This window comes from Carassius auratus, chromosome 24 (assembly GCF_003368295.1).
Source record: "Carassius auratus strain Wakin chromosome 24, ASM336829v1, whole genome shotgun sequence".
Classification (NCBI taxonomy): Eukaryota; Metazoa; Chordata; class Actinopteri; order Cypriniformes; family Cyprinidae; genus Carassius; species Carassius auratus.
The window spans coordinates 18,946,556-18,973,099 of NC_039266.1; the positions used below are offsets into that span (position 1 = coordinate 18,946,556).

Sequence of the window (26,544 nt, forward strand, 5' to 3'; positions counted from 1 at the left end):
TTGATTCATTTTAATAAGCAACAACATGCATATCCAGAAGATTTAATCTTCAAGAATACATTATTTGTTCCTTGGCTTTGGGTAAAAAAAAACAAAGAAGGAAAATAATAACAGTGATGAGACTGCACACAGCCACGCAGTTTGAAAATAAAAAGCAAAGCCCCTCACTGCCAGCGCCAATATGATAATCATTATTTGATTCTAATAGCAAAAGGTCACATCTTATATAATCCACTGATACTGTTTACAGTCAGTAAACACAATAAGATAGAGAAAGGAAAAAAAGATAGTAATTCGAAAAAAAGAGAAAAGAAAAGAAAGAGCTGTAACAAATGAAACAAGGGAAATAAAAAAGGAGAAGAGTCCTATTGTTGGAGCAGGATTGAGTCCAGGGAGTCAGATGATACTAAAAGATGCTCAGGAGCATTGGGGGTCAACATCTAGTGGTAGTGAATGGCTCAGCTGAAAGAGAACAGGGCAGAGGGATCCGATGAGAAACCAGGATGTCCTTCATTGAGAAGCAGTGGGCAGCCCGACCATGCACTGTTAGGTTAGCACGGCAAAAACAGTGGCAGCTCAAGGAGTCGGGCGGAAAATGAGATGTGAATGGGGTTACTGTTAGAGGGGGAGAAATCGTCAAGTGGATCATCCACAGCCATTAACACGGACAGGGAGCCAAGGAGTTGCCAGTGATTCAGAGAAAAAGAAGCTTTCTCCATCTTTTCTGTGTACATGCTTGTCTGTCCACATAACAGACAACAAGACAATGTGTGAAAATGCATATAAACTGACCGATTCCAATAAACACAGCTTTGTGTCCCTCCTCCTTCAGCGAGAGAAGCTTCATTCCATCTTGGCCGAGTCCTCGGTCACAGACAATCTGAAATAGAGTTCAAACAAGCCATATCAATAGAAGCAAGACCACAGAAATGCTCCATGAAAGACTAGAAGCTCATCTGAAGGCATGTAAAACGGGGTCTGTTTGAGATTGCAGGAGGGCATCTCTGAATTCATCGTGTGGCAGCGGAAAAGGCGGCTGGAAAAGTCTCTGACTGATGAGAAAAAGAAATAATAAAACAAGAAAGAAAGAAGCAACAAAACAAACAAGAAAGAAAGAATGAAAGAAAGAAGCTTATTTGAAGGTCTGTAAAATCATGTCTGTTAGAGGTCTCAGGAGGGCGTCTCTGAATCCTACTTATGTCAGTGGAAACACAGGAAAAGCCCGGCTAAAAGAAGGCAAGAAAAATAAAGGAAAGGAAGTAAAATAAAGGAGAGGAGAGAAAAGAAAAGAAAAGAAAAGAAAAGAAGAAAAAAAGATTAAAAAAAGAAAAGAGCAGAGGAAGGAAGGAAGTATTTATATGAGGTCTTATGAGGGCACCTCTAAATCCTTTTAGGGGAAAGAAAAACAACAAAAATGAAGAAAAGAAAGTAAAGGAAGAGAAGAGAAGGTCAGTAAAATAAAGGAAAATATTAAGAAAAACAAAAGGAAGGAAGGAATAACAGAAAAGAAGGAAAGAGATGGTGGGAAGTTAGGAAGGAAGAACGAAAGAATGGACAGACTGATGGATAGATGAAAGTAAGGAAGGAAGAAAGGACGGAAAAAAAGGAAGGAAGTAAGGAAAGAATTATGTCTGTTTAAGCCGTTATGTTGGCATCTTCAAACTTTCTTGTGTATACAAGAAAAAAAATCCTCAAAAAGTCAAGAGAAGCCAGTTACAAAGAAAAGACAAAAGAAAGGAAGAAAGGAAAGGACAGGAGAAAGGAAAGGACAAGTTAAGAAGGAAGCAAAGAAGGATGAAAAGAAAACAGAAACAAAGAAGCTCAGTTGAAGGCCTGGGAAACCGTGTCTGTTTCACAGGAGGGTGTATCTGAATACTTCTTGTGTCAGCGGAAAAGACGTCGGAAAAGTGTCTGTCCTCCTCCAGAGCCTTACATCCACTCCCGCTCTCCCGAGTCTGTTTATAGGTACTGAGGGAACATGCAAATCTGTCATCCCCCCCCCCACCCCTACTCCCCAATCATCCTCAGCTCTTCACGAACTGCGGAAAAAAGCATTTCCTGTGTAAAATGAATCCTGAGCAGGTGTGCCGGATGACGACTATTGATTGCCCTTTCCCGTAGCTGAAGTATTCAGGAAACAAACAGACAAGTGCGTGCAGCCCCGAGGTGCTTGGCTGCCGCGATCTGCCACCCCTAATGCAACTTTTAATTGTTCTTTATTAATGTGGCTGACATTTGGACTGCTGATCCTCTCTGAGATCTCTCACCCTTCCCGGCTTCAAAAGGGGCAGGTGGGAGTGCGTGGTGGCACGGAGGAGGGGTAGGATAGAGAGGTGTGATGGCTTTCATTATCTTCACTGCCAGGTCTTTCATCAAATCCACCTCGAACTAAACCACTTCGTACAGCAAGTGGAACTGTGGGATCTCGGAAGAGCTGAAAATCAAGAGAGAAAAATGAAATGAGAAGAAAAGGAAAGGATATGAGGAGCCCCTCAGAGAGTTAGGAAATGGAAACTGAAAAAATTCTGTTGTATGATAAGGACTGTTCCATCTATGGAATTCTTTCTCATGTTATAGGATCTTTAGTCTTCAATTGCGCAAGTCTAAATGCCAACACAACCCCAGAGTCTTGTTTCTACTACTGGAGACTGCTGGGATTTGAGTTGCATTGGATATTCAAGACCCCCCCCCCCCCATATGCAATCGACATGATGATTAAACTAAACAGCGCTGGAGATACAACAGCACGTAATTGATAACCTCATCCCAACTCGGCATTTGAAAGATGAATATTCCCAATTACAGAGACCATTCATTAATTATTCTGACCTTCTACAATGTGCCCCATATTGATTGTGGCTGGCCGGATCAACAATGCCCTTTAGTAGACCATCTTAGATACAGGAAGAGAATTCTGAGTATGAACCATGGGTCAGAGTAATTACAGACCTCAGTCCTCCAATGAACCTCTGCTTCTTGAAAATTGTGATGTCGCTGTACCCCAAGAGGGCAAGGAAAGAGGTGCAGCTGATGCTGGCAGGGCCAGAGCCAATCAGAACTATTTTAGAATGATAGCTCTCAGGAATCTGATGTGGAGGCGGGAGATCAGGACTCCATATCTGAGGAACTCCCATTTGTCAGAACACCTATTCGCACACCAGAAGAAAGGCAATGCATGTTCATAATTGTACCTTCATTGGGTATTGGATACAATTGTATGGTTCTAATTGACTGTAACAACCTTCAGAATAAATTCAAGATGACAAATTTGATTTAATGAATTGTTATGGCTGGTTCATGTTGGTCAGTTCAAGTTTGGTGCCAATATTGTTTGGAGGAAACCATAAAGCCTAACTGATGAAGTTGGACTTTCTGCATATACCTTCTTGTGAACCCTGATCTATCTATCCATCAATGCATCCATGCATCCATCCATCCATCCATCCATCCATCCATCCATCCATCCATCCAGCCTATCTACCTATCGATCCACATACCTATCCATCCATTAACCTATCCATCTACTTTCAATAAATTCAATAAATACTTTCAATCTATCTATCTATCTATCTATCTATCTATCTATCTATCTATCTATCTATCTATCTATCTATCTATCTATCTGTCTGCTGACCAGCTTTACTGGTACAGACACCACTCTCAGAGGACAAAGCCGATATTGTCTCTATCGAGAAATTGTCTTTGAAGCACAACAAGCTTTAATACCCTGCTGGGATGCAGAGTCTAACATGCTCTTAATTTGCCTGATGAGGAAAAAAAATATGACACACATGAATACATAAACCATGCAGAAATTTGATTAATCACTTCACTATTAAAAGCCAAAGCAAAAGCCCACTCAGAGGCGCCAAGACAAAAGCCACACAAAGAACTTAATTCAGCTCCTAAGAACAGGACCCAAATGAGAAGACAAAGAAAAAGAAATTACTGAAACTCATTCATTGCACCAGAGTTCTTAACGCAGATGAAGACATCAACATAAAGATAGTTAGCAGATACATAAAAACCACAGCAAGTTATCCAAACAGGCATTAATGAGGAGCCTGTGGCGGTATATCCATTACAAGTAGTAAAATAGGAGGCCTGATGCTTTGTCTTCCTAATAAGATTAGCCATATCCATATGTAAAAGCCTGCATTGTTAATACAATATTATGCCTGAACAGGCAACACTATAGGTGATATTAATATAGTTATTCATGAGTTTCATGGACTGTGAAGACCAAATTGCTACATGACAATATATTTTTAATAATCCCCGAGAGCAGTTTATAGACTCCTCTATTATTGCAGTTTCAATGAAACAAACAATGCGGCAGTTCAAAGCCCAATCTCATCTCTTGACAGATCAGTATGGCTACATGTGAACGATGGACCTGTAAAGCCATGTGGCAGCCGGCCAAAAATCATGGAGGTGAAAGGTACCTGGGGATACATTAGTCCCACAGACACGCAAACAACCTCTTCTGAACAAGACGTTGGCTGTATTTATTATTAATGACGTAATGCTCATTAGATCAGAAGAAATAACGGGAAACAAGTCATCTTAAAGCAAACTTTACATCCAAACATAATTCTGCTACACACGCTTTGTTTTACATTTTTACCTGATTAATCTTCTTTTGATTAAATAAGTGCTGTCTTGACGAGCATAATAAACTTCTTATAATATATATATTTTTCAAATTATGTAATTATTCCAAATTCTGACCCGTTATTTTGGGATTTGCTAGAGACCACATTTAATAGTAGTATTAAATTATGAGAACGTTTAATTTGAGGTATTTAAACTTTTCTAATACCACTGACAACAAATCTGGTACTAATACTGCGTAACCCAAGAATTAAGTGGTATAAATTGTATAATTGTTGTATAAATTACCTATAAATCACTTCTTAATCAAACCTGATGGCAAATAGATACTCAAACTGGCAGCGTTGGCATGTGAGTGGGAGTTAGTCAAATTCCTCTAAAGATGCTAATGTGCTCGGCCACCTCTGGACACCAACGCTGCATTTCCCCTGTAATTGAAAAGAGACACCAAGTTATCTGTGATTGCAGGCCGACTACAGGAGCAGCCACTGAATGACGGTGGGCCGTGATAGGCTCTTTTTCTCAGGTTATCTAATTATCGGCTCGATAACCAGACTGACCTCTCACATTTAAGGAGAGAGGAGCTGCCACCTAGACAGAGATGTCTAATAAGGCACAGCAGAGGTGGGCGGCACAAGAGAGAGAGGCTGCTTTTGTAATTGCTCTTCTTATCCTTCATGAAGTAATGAAACTTAACATGCCAAAGCTCTTCCTTTTTTTAGCCTGTGGTGACTGTGTGGAACAGGTAGGGTTGGGTTACAAAGGTGGGTGGAAATGAACTGTAGTGCTCGCCGTCTCCCCCTTCTAGCAGTCAGTTAAGAAACATGCCCGCCTGAAAACCCGTTAGAATTGCAAACAAATTGCTTAAGGTAAAAAAAAACAAAGCCTCCGGCAATACTGAAACCCAGCCAGCTAAACTTATTCATGTCGGCGGGCGTGTTTTTAAATTGCATTTGTAGTGTGCGCTTGCTTATATACATTCAGAAGAAACCCTGAAGCTTTAAAGAGGCACAAAGGTAAGAGCAGGAACATTTATGCTGCTTTTCTATCTAAATAATGAACCTTCAACTACTATTCACAATAAATGTGTTTACACTACCGGGATACAAAAACAGTTAAATAACTCAAATGCCTGGTCATACATTGCTATGCTGTTTTATACAATTTAAATTAGAAAAATAAAATCTAAAATTGGTCATTTTAATTGCTACAAGAGAATACTGTACAGTCCAAAAAAAAACTAAATGTTCATTTTGGAATTATTAGTGTTTTAAGTTTAACTTCAGTGAGCGGTAGATTAAAAAAAATAAAATTAAAAAAGGTAAATTAAAAAATAGGCAAATGGTCACCGAAAAAAATCCATATTCAAAATTGACTGAAAAAAAAAAAAAAAAAAAAAAAATTATATATATATATATATATATATATATATATATATATATATACTTACAACAACGTTTTTATAAACTTTATTTATCTTTTATAAACTCATAATTGCAAGTTACTAAAAAAAAGTTCTTAAGTCAGAACTCTCAGAAATTGTGAGATATACAGGTGCAATTGCTATTTACATTTTTTTATCTCATGGCAGAAACATAGATAACTGATTAAGTTGTGCGTCCATATTATAAAGGTATATGAACAAAAGGTGCATGAGCATTTGCAGTGATATGCACAGCATCTATGTGAACAGGTGTTTCATGTCCTGTTTATTTTCTGTAAAGCTGGAACACTGCATTGACCATCAACCTTCACCAGCTACAGGAAACTCCCACTTAGCCGTTCACACAACTCAGGGTCAAGTCGAGCAATCAAACCCACGCACTTTCATTTCTATTTAATTACAAGCTACCACACTGCTGCATACCGCCTGCAAAGAAAAACATAAATACATAAATTAAGTAATGAATAACACACCTGAAGTTTCCATCATTTTGAAACAAAAAAAACATGGTGACCAATCAAATTCTATGTATTTAAGTATACAATAACAGTGATTACATAAACCCTGCCCTGCTTGACTTCCTGTAAATTTCCTCACAGATCCGTTAACTGCAAACCAGTTTGCCAGCACTTGCACCTTTTTAGTCACATCCTCTGATCATGAAATGCAGACCATCATCTTGTGTTTTAGACAATGACTATCTGCTGCTCCCTTTGGTTTCTGCATCCTGTGTGATTGACATGAGGCAAGTTATTCCCTGGCGTCAGCTCACCAATGTCGTGTCTGAGGACCGGGCCGCTGAGACGAATCTCGGCTGTGGCAGCGGAGAGTGTCACACATTATGAGTTCATACTGCTGCCGACTAGAGCTGAGAGACTTCATTAACACTGGCACGCAACACAACCTCTTCATGACAGCATATGGGATCCAACCAAACACGAATACTCTAACAGGTTAACTCCACTAAAACACAAGGGAATAGTTCTTATGCAGCAATTTTTAGATATAGAAAACCTTAAGCATTCAAAATGTTGATAATTTTGTTTGCACATTTCTCTTCACGTGCAGTCTAATCCATCAGCCCTTGGGCATACATGGATTCTCACTCAGGTGAGCTGCTAGAAATGATAATAGAAACTCGGTTTGACTAAAACCTAATATGGAAATCAGAGAATGAAAAGGTAATATTTTGCTCCCTACGAACCTCAAATATACCTTTTCAAAGCAGTGGCCCAATGATCACTGGTTGTTGAATTGTGATGCTCATTTGGAGGATGCAGGTTTGAATCTGACATGCAACATGGTCCAATTAACAATTACTTGTTGTTACTATCTAATGTGCATGTCCAAAAAAAAAAAAAAAAATGAAAAGAAAGAAATAAAGTCTCTCCATATGTGCTCATCACATATTTTGTGCATATTAGGGAAATGCCATTTGCTTAAAGGGGGGGGGGGTGCTTTTTCATGCATACTGAGTTTTTTACACTGTTAAAGAGTTGGATTCCCATGCTAAACATGGACAAAGTTTCAAAAATTAAGTTGTATGTTTGAAGGAGTATTTCTGTTCCAAAAATACCTCTTCCGGTTTGTCACAAGTTTCGGAAAGTTTTTTCGAGTATGGCTCTGTGTGACGTTAGATGGAGCAGAATTTCCTTATATGGGTGCTAAGGGCACTTCTCCCGGAAGAGCACACGCTCCCGTATAGCACAGCACTGAGAGCACAACAGACATTCACTGATCAGAGCGAGAGCGTCGCGAAATGTCACAAAAGACGTGTGTTTTTGGTTGCCGGGGCAAGACAACCCTCCACAGATTACCAAAAAAAAAAAAAAAACAGCATTAAGGGACCAGTGGATAGAGTTTATTTTTACAGAGCATCGACGGAGTTGTGCAAGTGTTTTTGTTTGTTCCCTGCATTTCGAAGATGCTTGTTTTACAAACAACATTTGCGTATCGTTTATTTCTTAAGGATAATGCAGTCCCAGTGAAAAAGGGTCACGATCGTGTGTTGGAAACGCAGGCGGTGAGTAAAACTGCTTAAAATATCTCTGTGTTGTTTACTTAGCTATCGGCGCGTAAGCACATCAAGTAAACAACATGCGATGTTGTCATCAAACTGCACTTTCCACATGTACAGCTTAAAAAAAAAAAAAAGACGACATAAAGTGGAACTTAATCATTTTCCAAAACCGCTAAGCAAATATATACAGTTTCAGTACATACCACATAGAGACGTCGTTGCTGATGCTGCTTTTGTTAAATTTCAGCCTCGGGATCTAGTTCTGGATCATAAATATACGCTGAATCTGACTGTTAGTCATGGTTTGTTTTGGATGTTTTTTTTCCTCACGGTAATGTCACAGCTTCCAAATGTTCTCAACGCAAAAGCCTACAGGCGCTCGTGATTCTTTAGCTCCGCCCACACGTCACGCCTCCAGCCGGTCGTGTTTTTCCGGGGAAAATCGGTACAGACTAATCTTTCTCTTATGAATATAATAAAACTAAAGACTTTTTGGAGTTATGAAGGATGCAGTACTACTCTATAGGTAGTCAAGATTAACAGGATATTAAGTGAAAACGAGCATTTCACCCCCCCTTTAACAATGTGTTATTTTTTTTTTGTTTTTTTACATTTTCTTACGCTCACCCAAGCTGCATTTATTTGATCAAAAATACAGCTAAAAAATAAATATGTAATGTTATTACAATTTAAAATAATTTTTTCTATTTTCCATTTTAATATATTTTAAGAATTCCTCATCGCGGTTGCTGAATAAACAAACGATTTAACTGCTTTTATTGATTCTTCTTGACTAATAAATAGACGACTATGACAATATATGGTTTATCGTAGTTCGTCTTATTTTATTTTTTTATTATAATTAACTCCTTATATCATAAGTGTCACATGATGAAACTGTCTATTTTTTCATAAGATTTTAGCTATTTAGCCATGTTCTGTAGTATTATGTGAGATACACCGATCTGTTTTTTTCTTCCAGTTTTGTTGTAATGTTTTGTGGTAACCATGATATTTTATTTTTTCAGGATGATTTGAAGAATAAAAAGTTCAAAAGAACATAATTTATTTGAAAAAAAAATTATATATATATATATATATATATATATATATATATATATATATATATATATATATATATATATATATATTACATCATATACAGTATGTCTTTGCTGTCACTTAAAAAATGCATTTTGGTATAAAAATTAAATTTAATTAAATCTTACTATATAGCACACATGTACATACAATTTATTTAATTGTTCTATTTATTATTCTATTTTATTGTTTATTTATAATGTATATACATATAATATGTTCATTTTATTCACATCTTATTTTTATAATCTGTGTTGTTGTTGTTGTCGTCTCTGTGTACTGTAACCTTGTGACACCAATACAAATTCTTTGTATACTTGTAAATAAAGCTCTTTCTGACTGCTGAAAAAAGCAACATGCAGCATCTTGCAATAGCAGTTTTCTCTCATCAATGCCATTGTATCCAGCCATGATTCATTTTTTCAGAGAGCAAAAATCAAACAACTGGGAACATACTGTATATTGCATAGTATTTGGTTGGTCATGCAATCACAACAGTATCTTCCTCCTGACCCATTCCATCTGAAATAAAACAGCTTTTATTAGGCTACTGAAATGAGTGAAGTCACACTTTTCAAAAGCACTATTCATTTCTTTTAATGTATGCTATACATATAAAAAATGCACCTTTAACACATCTAGTCATATACAAGCATCCAATACTGATATTGAAAGAAAACTTCGAGCAAACTCTTTTCATTCTCTTCCATCTTTCTCTTGTCTAACAGGCCTATTCTGACAGTAATCACCCCCCTGACTGACACGTGTCTAGATTTTTAAAATCAGTCGACATCTCTCTTCTTCAGACAGCCTTGAATTAAGGCCAGAATGCTTCAATGGCACTCGCCAAACTCACAGAATGCACGGTATGACAGAAACCTTGACAGAACAACGGCGCGGAATAGAAAACAGTGTTCTCAGCGACACGCATTAAAGCTATTCTGCAAGGGCTTTATTCAAATGCTGATTGTACAAGTCAGTTTTCCTGCTTCAAATGAATGACTGATATTTAGATACACAGTTACAATGCATCCATAAACGCAGCTGTACTAAAGCTTTAAAAAGCTTCCTTAAAAGTCAAACAAATGAGCACAAAAACTCATTATTCCTTGCCAATAATTCACAGCATCCAACAGCAGATCTCTTATTAAAAGCATAACTCAAAGTTCACCGCCGTGGTTCAGCCTCATTCTGCATTGGCTATGGATGTCACAATTATGTCTGTTACAAAGGCAATGTTTGTCATCCTGACGAAGAGTGCAGGGCTGACATCTTGTGTGATGTTGGCTTGGGTTTTAGTAGAAGGAGACCAGCTGGGACTGTCAATTCAAACATTTTTGTGTTTCTTAAGCTGATTCAACATGAAACGCAAGCCATTTATTTCCATAAAGTGATGTATTTCTGAGATGTTATGTAATCGTTCAGGAACACAATGTAATCCAGCACAATGTAATCCATCTGAAAAGTAGGCATTTCATAATGTGTGAGTTTGTGGTGGATTGTGGAGAAATGCTGCCCTCTAAAACACTTTTTAGAAAGCCTTTTCTTGACAAATGCCAACTTATTTTTCCAACCAATCTTGTTACTGTAAAACCAATTACTGTTCATTATTGGCCAGCTTTTAGAGATGCTGCATTTACTACAACTCACTCCAATTCAAGACAGTGTTCAGATTTACAGGTTTGTGTGCTAAATCTAGATTCTGAAGCAAAATAATTGAGAAGCGCTGTTTTATGAAGCAAAGTATGAAAATACATCAATGTAAATGCAGAAAAAAATTGGATCAAGATTGAGTTTCTTAATGTAATTAAACTTATGATGAACTTTAGATAAAATGGCATACATATATAAAATGTGACTTATAGCGGCATTTGAAATCCCTGGACTTTGTTTGAAAAAAAAGAGCACACTACAGATGTAAAAAAAAACAAAAAACAGAGAGATCACAGCAAGAAAAATATGACATTTCATATTCATGCAATATGAAATGTAAACATTAATACCAAGATAAAAATGCCTTCCTCTACAGAAATATATTTGATACGAAAGTTACATATCTTATATTAGGAACCTGTTGTACAACGTAAGGGAAATATATGGTATGTGATGAGTTAGATAATAGCTCTTTCTGTTGGTTTTGCAGTTTGTTATTGGGCTGACGTGTCCCTGATCTTGTTGGCTTGCTATATCCGAGATGCTAAAAGAAAAAAAGAGATAGACACCCATGAAATGAAAATCTAAGTTTTGTGAATTTTAGTCCATGTCTGTTAGCTTTGAGGCCATATATATGTGAGTTTATTCTTAAACATTTTAGGTTTTAGTGAATATATGCATTTAAAATACTCTCTCTTCCTGGAAAATGGACCAAAAATATAGGTGACTCATCCTGCATGCGCAGGGGTATAACAGGACTTTCTGTCCAACAAAACGCTCTTGAAAATGGCAATGTCTCATCTTCCTGATCTGACTAGCAATTGGAAGTAGCTAAACATGTTCTTGGTTATGTTTAGTTATTATAGTAAGACATTTTAATTTTCAAACATTTTTCATTAATGTATTATTTAATTTCAGCTATTTGCCAAGTCAACATTTCTCATTTTCATTTAGTTCAACTTGATCTACTAAATACTTTATAACTAAAACTAAAATAACAATGAATAATAAAAAAAAAATATATATAAATATATAAATATATATATATAAAGACAAAAAAACACTTAAATGAATTAAATCTTTACTCTTTCATGAATATTAATTTTTAACATTTTGAATATTAACAGTATCCCAATAATATGCCTAAGTGGCAGCACTGTAAAGGAAAGTTGTTTCAAGACAGAGCAAGATCTCACATTGATGAAACATTACAAAGTCAAACATTTACTTCAATTGAGCACAATAAGGCCAGAAACATTTCTTAAGAAAGTCAATGCGCAAATATGCAACACACCTTGTTATCAATACTGCTAATGAAGGCCTTTATGTTCAGATTGGTTGGGCAGCTTTTCTGACATGGTGCATCTGCACATTTCAATCATCTGTAAGAAAACAGACTGTGCTTGAATTACCCCACATGCAATGCAAAGTAAAGTTATTTACAGTAATAACAGAGAACTTTGTGTCGTTGCCCCACTGGAACGCCATATTCCAGCCAATTACAAACACTCTACGGCACCCAGAGGAAATCAATCCCCAGCTTTTGTGCCGGAGGATTTTTCTCCCAGCAACTACATCTCAAAAGACGCCATATTGATGACACACCGGTTTTGAATGACAAATAGGATAATTTGAAGCCGCCCAATTAAATATTCATGCCCAATCAGGAGGGATGTGGTACGTTTGGCCCCTGGATGTGAATGGCGTGTGACAGGAGGCAGTCGACTGGGGCTGCTGGTAAGGAAGGAAGGGAGGGAGGGCTGCTACTGTAGCTTTGCATTTTACAAACACACAGCTGTTTAAAAATTCACCACGCTAATGACTTCAGATGATGTATCAGTAATACGGAAGAGTGCTTTTTCCTTTACAATGAGCACAGGGGTGCGGGAGGGGGTGGCGTACGACTGGAACAGAGCAAGGAAAAGGAGACAAGGAAACAAGGGAGGGGAAAAAAAGCCTCCCCGTTGCCTTCGATGTGAAATGCACAACTTTTGCCATGAACGCGGACACAAAAAGTACACAAAACACACCGATAAGAGCAGAGCAAACGCTCAAGTAACACCTGCACGTTTAGATTCACACGCAGCTGGGTGCCCATAATAATCCCGTCTCACAATTCTCAAAGCCCGCCGCGGACTAGAGTGCACAAGGCTGCCATTAATACCACTTACTGGGGTGACAGTGGGGTAATTACTGTAGTGCAGTGGCCAGGTACCAGCGCCACAAAGGACCACACAGCACCTACCGTCCTGCTTTTATATACCAGGGTGGCTGATTATAATGTGACATTAGTTTTGACCTGCTTTTCTTTATTTGATCATAAATTATCCTTAGCCTAAAGGATTAGGGATATTGCAGGAGTCTATGCCCGGGAGAGGGTCTGGAGTGGTCTTTGACGCTGAGATGAAGGCTAATCTCGGAGGATGCTGGGCCTATCGCACTTCTGATCTGCACTGAGATGATTAATACAGAGAGGGGACACCGAGCAGCTGCGGGAAGACATAAAGCCACGCTCGCATAAATATCTCTCTTGCTGGCGTTCCTCTCCGCTTATTGTGAAGGAAAAAGCACTCTTCCAAATCAGCGATATATCATCTGTTATGATCATCGGTGTGTGTATCTTACAAAATATGCATGTAGAACATGAAACGGTGCAGTGGTTCAAATTCAGCTTCCTGTATGATGAATACATTAGCAAAAATGTATTAAATAAAAATGCATTTATTAATACACATTTTTGGATTTGCATGACAAATGTTAAGAAAAATGTAAAATGTTTGTCTTAATAATCGTTCAACCAATTTTAATACATTTTTTTATTTTAATACTTTTTAGTATTTCTGAATTTTTAACCACTTTTTTTCTTTTGTTTTTCATAACTATAGCAACTGTTCTAAGTTTATATATGATAATATAATTTATTTTGCAACTGTTACTATTTAAATTCATATTTTAGAATGTTTCCTGTGATGGCACAGCTGAATTTTCAGCATCATTACCCCAGTCTTCAGTGTCACATGATCATTTAGAAATCAATGATGATTTGGTGCTCAAGAAATTTTTGCTATTAATATCAATACTGAAAACATTACATTTTTGTGGAAACCACATTTTTTTTTTTCGCTTCAGGATCATTTATTTATTTATTTTGTTGAATAGAAATAAAGATAATGGCTTTCATTTAAATTTAAATTTCAAATTAATGTATTAATTTCGTTGAAGACTTTGTAAAATGGCTTTTAGTCCATGTATGAGATGATCCACAATGTTTTCCATGAAAATAGACTAAAATCCTTGACGAAATTGCATACTACATAGATTTTTGTCCCATTTAATGCTCTGTAAAATGTTTCTAATGGCGTGTGCACACCAAAGGTGAATTTAATTATTTGCATGAGTAGATTATAAAGTCAATGCAAAGATGCGAATAGATGTGAATGTGCGCAAATTAAAAAAATTCAACTTGTGCAGAAAATTTGCATGACATGTTGTCGCACAAGCAAACGAGCAAATAACTTATTGACATGTCTGATTGTATCAGAAAATGCTTTTTGTTTTTATGTTTTTATTCATAGCGAAAAACATCTCATGAGTAACTTTTTAGCTTTTGGTGCATACACCAAGAGTCCAATTTCAATTTAATTTACATGTCATTGAAGCATATATATATATATATATATATATATATATATATATATATATATATATATATATATATATATATATATATATATATATATACACACACTCACACATATTTACAGGTGCTTCTCAATATATTAGAATGTTGTGAAAAAGTTTATTTCAGTTTATTTATTTAAAAGTTTATTTATTTCATTTATCAAAAACCCATCAATTAATTCTCTCAATAAATTAGAATATGGTGACATGTCAATGAGCTAATCAATTCAAAACTCTTGCAAAGGTTCCCTGAGTCTTCAAAGTGGTCTCTCAGTTTGGTTCACTAGGTTACACAATCACGGGGAAGACTGCTGATCTGACAGTCCACAAGACAATCTTTCACACCCTTCACAAGGAGAGTAAGCCACAAACATTCATTGCCAAAGAAGCTGGCTGTTCACAGAGTGCTGTATCCAAGCATCTTAACAGAAGGCTGAGTGGAAAGAAAAAGTGTGAAAGAAAAATATGCACAACCAACCGAGAGAACCGCAGCCTTATGAGGATTGTCAAGCAAAATCGATTCAAGAATTTGAGTGAACTTCACAAGGAATGGACTGAGGCTGGGGTCAAGGCATCAAGAGACACCACACACAGACGTGTCAAGGAATTTGCTGAACCACAGACAACGTCAGAGGTGTCTTACCTGGGATCAGGAGAAGAAGAACTGGACTGTTGCCAAGTGGTCCCAAGTAATTTTTTCAGATGAGAGCAAGTTTTGTATTTCATTTGGAAACCAATGTCCAAGGTCTGGAGGAAGGGTAGAGAAGCTCATAGCCCAAGTTGCTTAAAGTCCAGTGTTAAGTTTCCACAATCTGTGATGGTTTGGGGTGCAATGTCATCTGCTGGTGTTGGTCCATTGTGTTTTTTTGAAAACCAAAGTCACTGCACCCGTTTACCAAGAAATTTTGGAGCACTTCGTGCTTCCCTCTGCTGACCAGATTTTTTAACATGCTGATTTCATTTTCTAGCAGGATTTGGCACCTGCCCACACTGCCAAAAGCACCAAAACTGCCTGAAGAGCTCAGAGACAGAAGTGTGGCAAGGCACAGATCTCGCCATGGTTACAAAAAAAAATTCTGCTGCACTTAAGGTTCCTAAGAGCACAGTGGCCTCCATAATCCTTAAATGGAAGAGTTTGGGACGACCATAACCCTTCCTAGAGCTGGCATACCAAACTGAGCTATCGGGGGAGAAGAGCCTTGGTGAGAGAGGTAAAGAAGAACCCAAAGATCACTGTGGCTGAGCTCCAGAGATGCAGTTCGGGAGGAGGAGAAAGTTGTAGAAAGTCAACCATCACTGCAGCCCTCCACCAGTCGGGGCTTTATGGCAGAATGGCCCGACGGAAGCCTCTCCTCAGTGCAAGACACATGAAAGCCCCCATGGAGTTTGATAAAAAAACACCTGAAGGACTCTGATCTGATGAGACCAAGATAGAACTTTTTGGCCTTAGTTCTAAGCGGTATGTGTGGAGAAAACCAGGGCACTGCTCATCACCTGTCCAATAGTCCAACAGGGAAGCATGGTGGTGGCAGCATCATGCTGTGGGGTGTTGTTCAGCTGCATGGACAGAACGACTGGTTGCAATCGAGGGAAAGATGAATGCGGCCAAGTACAGGGATATCCTGGACGAAAACCTTCTCCAGAGTACTCAGGACCTCAGACTGGGCCGAAGGTTCACATTCCCAAAAAACAATGACCCTAAGCACACAGCTAAAATAACGAAGGAGTGGCTTCACAAGAACTCAGTTACTGTTCTTGAATGGCCCAGCCAGAGCCCTGACTTAAACCCAATTGAGCATCTCTGGAGAAACCTGAAAATGGCTGTCCACCAACGTTTACCATCCAACCTGACAAAACTGGAGAGGATCTGCAAGGAGGAATGGTAGAGGATCCCCAAATCCTGGTGCGAAAAACTTGTTGCTTCTTTCCAAAAGAGACTCATGGCTGTATTATATCAAAAGGGTGTTTCTACTAAATACTGAGCAAAGGGGCTGAATACTTCAGACCATGTGATATTTCAGTTTTTCTTTTTTTATAAATGTGCAAATATGTCAACAATTCTGTGTTTCCCAATTTCTGTCAATATGGGGGTGCTGTGTGTACATTAATGAGGAAAAATGATTTAACTTAAAAGGATTTTAGCAAATGGCTGCAATATAACAAAGAGTGAACAATTTAAGGGGGTCTGAATACTTTCCATACATATATATAATATTTCACTATTCTGCTCTCACAGAAAAACCCATCACATATCAACAAACGGTATGAACTACGCCTGTATTCACAACAGAGGTCAAATTCATATGGAAGCCTGCAACGTACAGCAACAAAATCCAGCTTGTTTATTAGGGTCAGAGAGAAGGTGAAAAATGTCCATGCAAAACTAAATGATTGTTTTGACTGTTTTAGACCATTCTGCTGCAAAAAACCTTGACTAATGTTCTAAGTGGACTTCTGGGGGAAAACAAAATGCTGCAAAATTCTAAGCTGACACACACGGCCCAAAAAACAGCTGTTCCATGGCAGGTCGAAATGTATAAACACATTCATAAAGATGAGACCCAACAGATCAAAATGAGAATCTGTGAGAGGGGCACCTTCAGTTGATTGCTGAGCGTTTTTTGTCTATCTTTTCAAAAACTGTAGCTCGGGGGAGAAAAAAGAGGGTGAAAACGAGAAAGAGTGAGAATAAAATAACCTATTTCCTCCTCTGACACGCCGGGGCTCCGCACTACGGCTGTGGACAGGAATACCATTGTCTTTTTTCTCCTCCCAAGGTAACATTAAAGACACAGCACATCCAGACACATTTTAGACCCTCATCCGTCTCCCCTGGCCAGCAGCCCAAGTGCTTAGCAAATGTCAACAGAAAATAATGCACATACGAAGGCAATCTTATTTGTTCAAGAATTGCTCTAGGTCACAGCAATTCAGCTGGGTTTTGAGAGCGGCGCTCAGGAAAAGACTGCTTTGCAGTGCAGTGCATTAGATACAGTGCCAGGGCTTTTCTGAGCTGTAATGCAATCAAATGCATACAATTTTCCTTTCTTTCCTTTATATTTTCTTTTATTAAAAAACAAAGAAAGAAATAAAATAATCCAGTGCATTCAAATGAAAGGAGCTGTTGATTAGCGGACCGCTGCAAGCTGATTTATTCTCCCCCTTTTCCCTCTGCTTCCTACCTTATCGTTTTACTTGAGTAATAATCTAGCATTTGAATGTTTTCCATGATGAGTGTATTATGGGGTTCTAGAATGTGCAGGAAGCTAATCTCCCAATTCATTGTTTTCATTATATCTCAGCCAAAATGAACCCGCGATGGGAAAAGTACAATTCAATAAAACCCAGGCCTCCCAGGATTTGCCATTTTAATGATTGCTTACCTTTATGAATTAGTTGTCTCCACAAATTCAGCTCTTCACTTTTTCTTGGAGAAACTAATAATTCTGTTCATAATCTTGGGGTTGCGGCAAATTGTATCTTCTTTTAATCACAGGGTGCTTTAGGAATACAACAAAGGAGTTAAAAAAGCCCAGATGAAAGCTGCGCCAAAAGCACCAAGAGTAGAAAAAAAAAAAAAGATTCACACAAAGAGCCAAAATCTATCTATAGAAATCTAATGATTAAGAAATGTCAAGAAAGATTAACAAAAAGGCCGTAGCTGTTGCATTATGGGTAATGCATGTGTTGATGACATTGGCTCGGCCTGTGTCACAACAACATATTGCAGCATAAAATAAAATAAAATGTAATAAAATTACGTTTCAATTACAATTCAATTAATAAATAAAATTAAATTTGACAGACACTGGGGATTAGCTGAAGTATTCATATTGTGCAACATGGGTTTTAATCCAATTTGCTATTAAATAAAAACAGCATAGATTCAAAATTTTTATTAAAAAAAATGCATTATTCAAAGTATATACTACAGAAAACCAATGTGGAATAAAAAATATATCAGATTTAATTTTGCAATACACTTTCTATTCTATTCTATTCTATTCTATTCTATTCTATTCTATTCTATTCTATTCTATTCATCATATGTTAACAGCCTAACAATCTAAATTGGATTTGAAATAGTTATCCTTCAATGTTGAAATCTCCCCCCAGTGTAAACCCAATCTTAGTTACTATTTGATCATCTGAAATAAAGTTAAAAAAAAAAAAAAACCTTTGTCACAGTAAGTAAAATGAGACAATTTTGAGATCATTGGCAGTCACAAACCTGTTCCGTTTTATTCTGAATTGTGTTTAAGGGCTTTGCTAACTCTCATCCATGGCACAGGTTGTGCTGAACACATGCGTATGATGTGTTGAATCTGTCTTGCCCGATAGACGCAGCTGTGTCAGTCTGCTCTGGCATCTGGATTGCAGGTTTAATGATGTCAGCGGTGCAGCTCGGCTGGGGACAGGTGGGAAGAGAGCGCCAGGTGAGGTGAGATTACTCTGTGCGCTGAGGGTTAGGACAGCGGCCGTCAGAACTGTCAAAACCACCCGGCCTGGGTCTGTCTGGGATCAGGGGGATAACCAACAGCTGCAAACACAGCAGACTGAAAAATGAAGATGCAGAGACCTGCATGGTCTGTGTGTGCGTGTGCGTTTGCAGATCTCCGGCTGAAGGATCATATGCATTTGATTGACACATCCCTTAAAGCTGTCAGGTGTAGATCACGTTCTAGATGTGACATTCCTAATCCAGCTGCAGCTGATCTAACTATAAAAATGTCCATTCACATGACAAGAACACAAACCGTAAACTGTAATTTTAAGGGTGCTAGCATCGGGCAGAAATCCACTTTTGAGGTATTTAAAGTTAAATGGAATCAAACGCGTGGCTACCATGGTAACATATATGGCGGGAGAATGTAGGATCTGTCAAAGTGGACAAGTAAGGTTAAATGTACATGCCTGCTGCACAGTTTCACCTGTCATCTTAATTGCTTCGACACTTGTGGTTTTTTAACCAATTAAAGCAGACTCTCGGATGGTCTGGTGAGAGCAGGCCTTTGTTACTTTGCTACGGCATGTTTGTATTATGAATATCGAGCTGCAAAATGCAAATCATATAAAGAATCAGCATATTGGCATGATTTCTGAAAGATCATGTGACACTCAAGACTGAAGTAATGGCTGATGAAAATTTTGGTTTGGGTCACAAGATTACACACACACACACACACACACACTGCAACACATTTGATTAACATTTCAGCAAATGCATGCTAGCAGTGGTACATAAGTGGTACACAGCTAAGCTTTCAAACACCTACTCTGAGGATATTTTTATTTCTATAGTTAATTAAACATTGATCTAGCTGATTAAAAAAGAAAGTAATACCTCTTCACAAAATTCAATGTTTTTTAATTTTACTACAGTGTTGTGAGCATATTGGGATGAGTTAGTTTTCTATTCAAATCAAATCACTTTCCCTATGTATAGCAATAAGTAATGGTTGATTAGCAAGCGCTGCTAGAAAGTCAATGTTATCGACACAATACTTGCTGAAGACCACAGAGATCAGCCCACAAGCTTTCTGTGAGTAATCCAACAGAATCTCACAATTAATGCAGCTGCTCTGACCTGAGATCAGGTGTGGAGATCAGAGGTTACCCACACACTTTTACACGCACACACACACACGCACGCACGCACACACACACACACACACACTTACTGGACTGAAAAAGAAAAAGGATAAGAATAGATGACAAAATGCTGTACTGAAACTAGCATCACTAGCACAAGCGCTATGGCTCAATATGCCACTAAACACCAAATCATTGTTTTATGAAATGCAATTATTATTTTTTTTAAGTACTGTATACCAGCAGTGCAGGCCCGTCGTCAAGGGGGGGCATCGGGGGGCAGTGCCCCCCCAAATGACTTTTTGTGCCCCCCTAAACGTAACGCACAGAACAATTAACCAAACTTGCATTACTGTGCATTCACACCGCCGGCGTCGAGAGCGTCAAAGTGGCCGGAAGTCATTCATTTTCAATGTAAACCAGCGTCGAGCAGCTGCGAGGAGCGGCGCGGCGCGACTTGGCCTTTGAGAGCGTCGAGCAGAGTTTAAATCAAGGCAACTTTATGGTAATGAGCTATGACGCGGTTGGGCAGCAACCAATTGGAACATATCAACCGCTTGAGAGGATTCCAGAGGACGCAGCTCCGATCACATTAGTTCCCAAGCAAAATAGAAGACAGGTTGATTATTACTGTTTCGCGTTTGCAGTAATCTATGATGTGTCCCTGTTTGCGTACAGGGACATAAAAAAATAATTAAAAAGTGATACGTGGACCAAGGTGTTTGAGATCGTTCATTTTAAGTAAAAGATCATAAAGATCTTAAAATTGGATTATTATAACGTTAACCTCTTTGTGGTTCATCTGTATAAAATCAACGAGTCTGTTTGCTTTACGGCCATTTTCAATACAAATTAAGCAATCGGTCAGCGTCAGAGCGCTCACGCATCTTTCTGCAGTGTCGTGAGCAGAGCAGAGCGGCAAGAGCGATTTTTAACGCTCCCGACGCCGCTGGTGTGAACGCGCAGTTAGTCGTTTGATTGCTTTAGATTGTTGCCTTAATAATGTTGTTTCAGCAGAACTTGGCTCACATGAACAGTAATCACTACAACGGTAACACTAGAAATGCATAACACATTACCTTCAGAAATGATTCAGACGATTCATTATTCAACGCATTATTACACAGAACATAATTTTAAATATAATTATATTCATAAATGACTGTTAAAACATCCCAAAACAGCACCCAAACCTTGCAAAGACCTACCTTATTAATTATTCAAATACAACAACCAATGGCAAGCACCGGCGGCGCCAGGGGGGGTCTTGGGGGGTCTCAAGACCCTGCCAAAAAAATGCCTTGACCCCCCATTTGACCCCCCAGCCTCTTCCTGATTAAAAAATATATATATGCGGGATAAAGATCCAAACATGTTTCTCTTCAAACTACGCAGAACAATAATAAATAATAATTATTTCGACATTTATTCATACACTGAACCGAGAACCGTTTCTGTCGGACGCGTCCGATTCGAGAACCGATGAGCTGATGATAACTGCGCATGCGTGATTCAGCGTGAAGCAGACTGACACAGAGCGCATCTGAACCGAACTGATTCTTTTGGTGATTGATTCTGAACTGATTCTGTACTAATGTTATAAGCGCGGGTAAACCAAAGGCTTGAATGAAGGGCAATCATCGCCAATGACGGCATTACATCGAGCGCAAAAGAACCGGTGAACCATTTTTTTTCAGCTGGTTTATTTGATCGAATTGTCCGAAAGAACCGGTTCACTTGAGCACCTGCTCCTTTGCCCCTTAAGTGCCCTTTTGTCAAAGCAAAATTTCCTCATTTTTTTTTTTGTAATAACATAAACTTTTGTGAATGCCTGCCCACGCCAAATCATAATATTAGTACAATTTATTAATAATAATTTAGCCGTAAATAAAATGACCAACATGATGACCGTTCACCTGACTACGACCTCATCGAACCAGGAAGATTCCTCATGCTGCACGCGCATTTTTTAATTGCTAGAGGATATTTTCAACATCGTGGCAGCTGGTAAGTGGTGTTTCATTCTCAGCGAAGTGATTTTGGTGTTTATTTACTTATTATTATTTTACAAGAACGATGTGATGTGAGAACATGCAGATACGTTGTTTATATTGCAGTGTGTAGCCTGTAGTCAAACAGTATAGAAGTAACTTCTATACTCTTTGCTGTAGTGTAGAAGTAACACTAGCGTGCTGTTTGAGGGAGAAAAGTTTCACATGCATCGAGGGGTCTGGTCTTTTTTATGTTATTTGAATAAACTTTTATTATATTACAGTACTTATTTATTTTTAACATGTAAAAATAATTATCACAACACTAGTAAGGCTTATTCAGATTTTCTCATTCTCTGAATTATCATTATAAAAATAAAAACAATTCAAAAATGAATTAAAATATAATTATATTTTAAATGTGATGCAAATATTTTTTCTACAAAAGCAACAGTGTTTACAACAGCAAGACCACTTTAGCCTGTAAACTCAATAATATCTATCTGGAAATAAATGTAAAAATATCAATGTCAGTAAAAATGCATAATATACCTGACATGAAAGTGCAGTGTGAAGGATATGAATAACAAATATAGCCTGTCATTTGTTTACATTGCAAAGGTGTTTTTGTTGTTTAGTAGCAGAAAAATGCAGTTATTAGCCATGTCCACTGTATTTTTGTTGGTTTTCATGAGACCCCCCTTGAAAAGACTAGGACCCCCCCATTGCCCCCCCAATCAAAATTGTCTGGAGCCGCCACTGATGGCAAGTCTCCAGCAGCAGACCTTTCAATATGTTATTTTTGTGTTAGTAGTTTTATTAATTCAAATTACAATATGCAGTTTGTGCGTAAGTATATGTATATGTATATATAAATCATGCAATTCATTTAGTTAAGCATACAGTATTGTATTGTTTATACGCAATTCCTTTGTGCAGCTGAGCTGCGCTTTGCATGCGATCTCAGAATAAATGTTTGGAGGTTTTGGAAATGTTAAGAGACAATAAACAGATACGTTGAGATCAAACGGTGAAGTGTTTTATTTGAATAATTGAACAAAACAAGACTATTGTGGTCTATTTTAGTTATAGCCTAATATGGGTTTATGTTATGGTCCGTCTCAGATCATTAAAAAAAAGTGTGCCCCCCTATGAAAATTAAATGCCCCCCCATTTGGTTTGTTCTGGCGACGGCCCTGCAGCAGTGTATTTGTTCACTAGCCTTATATGCCATAATTTTAAGTACTGCATGGCACTGAGTAAGAGAATGTTCAAAACTCTGGTATATTTCTAATATCAAATCTGGTAACGTTCCAAAAAGATGCCAATTCTGAAAGGTAATGCAGAAAAGAAAACTATTCTTAAAAGTAACATTTATAAAAATAAAAATGAAAAACACTGGCACAATTTCAAAGTTGCCAAATAACTTGGTGTGTTGCAAGTGGTTTCAAGTGCAGTGTTGTTATTATTAACAAATCTATTAATAACAGTTAACAATTTGTTAATTGAAAAAATAGAAATGCTTTCTAACTTAAGTTAGAGTAAAACAATTATTAAAAGTAAAGCTGACATAAAATAAATCTAAATATTAATATAATCAAAATATATTAAATAATAATAAATAATCATAAATAAAAACATAACACACATTAGAAAATTAAAAAATGTTTTACTAAAACTAATGATAAAATAAAACTAATATTAAAATATTACTAAATACCATGATAGTAAATAAAATAATCATAGAATATAACTTTTTCTTTAGATGTTGCCATAACATAGCAAGGTGGTTTGCTGGGTGTCATATTCTTGAGTCATCCTCAAATTCTTCTGACACTTGTGGCCTTTTCAGACAATTGGATTTTGAGCCTGTTTCATCATTTGCTGAATGAAAACCTTATATCTGATTGGCCAGATATACGAGATATACGACGAGTAACGCTGAAGTTTTGTGCAGAAATATACAGTAATAAGTATGAGCAATAACAACAGTGACAATCATTTTCACATTAAGTGGAAAAAAAAAACTCACTATAAGAAAAAAAGAAAAGAAACCGCAAAGGCCCTGAGGTCATTTTGAAGGAGAATCTTTGGCCTTAATCTCTGCGCTTGAGGGGGTTGAATATATAAGTGCTCTCCCCTACAGTGGTGCACTGACAAAGCTCACCCGAAGTCCTCTCAAGGTCCAGGCCATTTGAAATCCAATTGAAATTCATATATCTATTGGATATGTGTGGGGATGCTTTAAGGGCAATGTTTACCTCAAGCCAAGTTCATCACTCTCTCTGGAGTGACAGAGGGGTTAACGACGCCCAGAGCGCAGCCCGCTGGACAATCAGAGCAAATCAGCGCGCTGACGGATGACGGCTGGTACATCCGTGTGAGTCATAAGCTTGCATTTAGGGAACGGGCGGCCATCCCTCAGCGCTGTGACAGTGCGGATGCGGCTCCGCTGACTGATCAGACACCAGAGAGACAGACAGCGGTCTGAATAATAGTGAGCACTATGGGGAGCGAGGCAGGAGGCATGAGCGGGCATTCATTAGCCCCTTCACTAATGCTGTGAGTGGACACCGTACCCCTGACCTTCACCGTGACCTCTAAGATCACCTCCACAGCTGCAGATGGGCCGCACAAGGTCTGCCGCCCTTTACCACCTGGAGTCGCTCAGCAGGTTTGGAAATCAGCGCCTGGAGCTTGAAAAGGGATCCAAATAAAAGATCTTGCTTGCTTAGTTAACAGGTGATTGCCTACAGCGCCTTTCGCTCGCTCTCACTGAGATCACAGACACGCTCTGCAGGAAGGTGCCATCTTGACAGGAAAAGGAAACAGGCAAACGGCAAACTTCTGGGGAATAGTTAGCTTCATAAAACAGACAAAATGTCTGTTTCTATTTTGACTGAAGCTTTTTTATATTTCCTGCCATCTAAAATGTAACTGGTTTATTTACAAATATCAAAAGTGTGATTTTTATTGATCGCTTTTTTATGATGAATTTGACATGTGGACTATCTATAAGTGTGGAGTCAGTAAGATATATATATATATTTTTTTTTTTTTTTTTTTATTCAGCAATGATGCATTAAATTAATCAAAAATTACAGTAATAACATTTATATAGTCATAAGAGTTATTTTAAACTTTCTATTCATCAGAGATCCTGAAATCACATCACATCCTGAGATCACATTTTCCAAAAAAGAATAAAAAAAATTATAATAATAAACGTAAAATTAAGCAGCACAAATGTTTTATATATATAGCAATATAGCAACTGAATTAAAGATTAAATTCAGCCCTTAATTTTCCCCAGCAAAAGGAAATTGAGTACATCAGGTGTGCCACAGCAGAGGAACAGTTAAGCTACGTTATATTGCTTCCTTTAGCTTGAAGAGTGTAAGAAGAGGGTCTGCAAGTTTCCCATTTCTATCAGGAGATTAATGACATGATTGCCTAAATTTATTCTCCAGCACTTGTTTTTGGGTAAAAGGTTTATAGATATTCATTCTAAAGGTCTGCGGAGTGATTTGTGCAGTGTGAAATTGGTGAAGTGTAGCTAACCTTGTTAACTTCCTCAATTAAAGTCATGTCGCAGGCTTATTTCCGTGTGATTATACGCTGAACGCCCTGGAACAGGCATAATTGAGGGAAGGAACCTTTTCCATTGGCACCAATCTGCGCTCACCTCCGCCACCCCGCCAGCCTACCACAGGGTCAGATATAAGCTGCTTTTTTTTTTTTTTGCATCTCTAATCATACTCTCCTTTATTCTGTTTTTGTCTTGGTAATTATCAGGTAAAATCGCATTTACTTCGGCGGACTGCGGTGGGCAGAAACAGTGAACAGTGTGACATCAGATAAATCCCATGAGATACAAGCACACTTCAATTTGATTTCACCTGCAAAAAATGTCTTATGAACTCTAAGAAGCAAGCAACAGCATAAAAATATGAAATGATTAAAACTGAGGTGAGTTGTCACACAGGAAAGAATATTTCCTAATATAAGGAAAAAATCAGAGGCACATGGACGTGATTGTATTCATATTTACATTTGCATGTACAGTATAAGCACTCTCCTTGTCATAACCTTTGCCATCGATCCAGCCAATTACCACAACCAGGCCATAATTCATAAGCCTGGCAACTAACGGGCAATTTTCCATGAAGGGAATTTAATTAATTGCTATTTTGTTGCTGTTTGTGCATCCCTGATGATGTATTTATCTATGAGCCGCTTAAATATTGCTAGGAATTATGTTCATATACATGCAGTTCACTGTAATCCTCCTCGATCTCTTCTAATGAAGTTAAGCAGATTAGGGGAGATTTTTACAACGCTCGCAGTGAACACCGGATCCTGTCATCTCAACACACTCCTCAATAAATCTATTCTTGCACCGTGGATCGGTGAGATGAAAGTGGATGAGAAATTAATTTAATGCTCTT

General features: G+C 37.9%; 1 long non-coding RNA gene across 1 annotated transcript in view; it reads right to left on the reverse strand.

Annotated features, from left to right (window-relative positions):
- Positions 1-434: 434 nt before the first annotated feature.
- Positions 435-26,544, reverse strand: part of LOC113042523 (uncharacterized) — a 59,033-nt gene continuing 32,923 nt past the window's right edge. The window contains exon 3 of the long non-coding RNA XR_003275589.1: positions 435-880. This is a non-coding gene — a long non-coding RNA (uncharacterized LOC113042523). The remainder of the gene's footprint in view (positions 881-26,544) is intronic.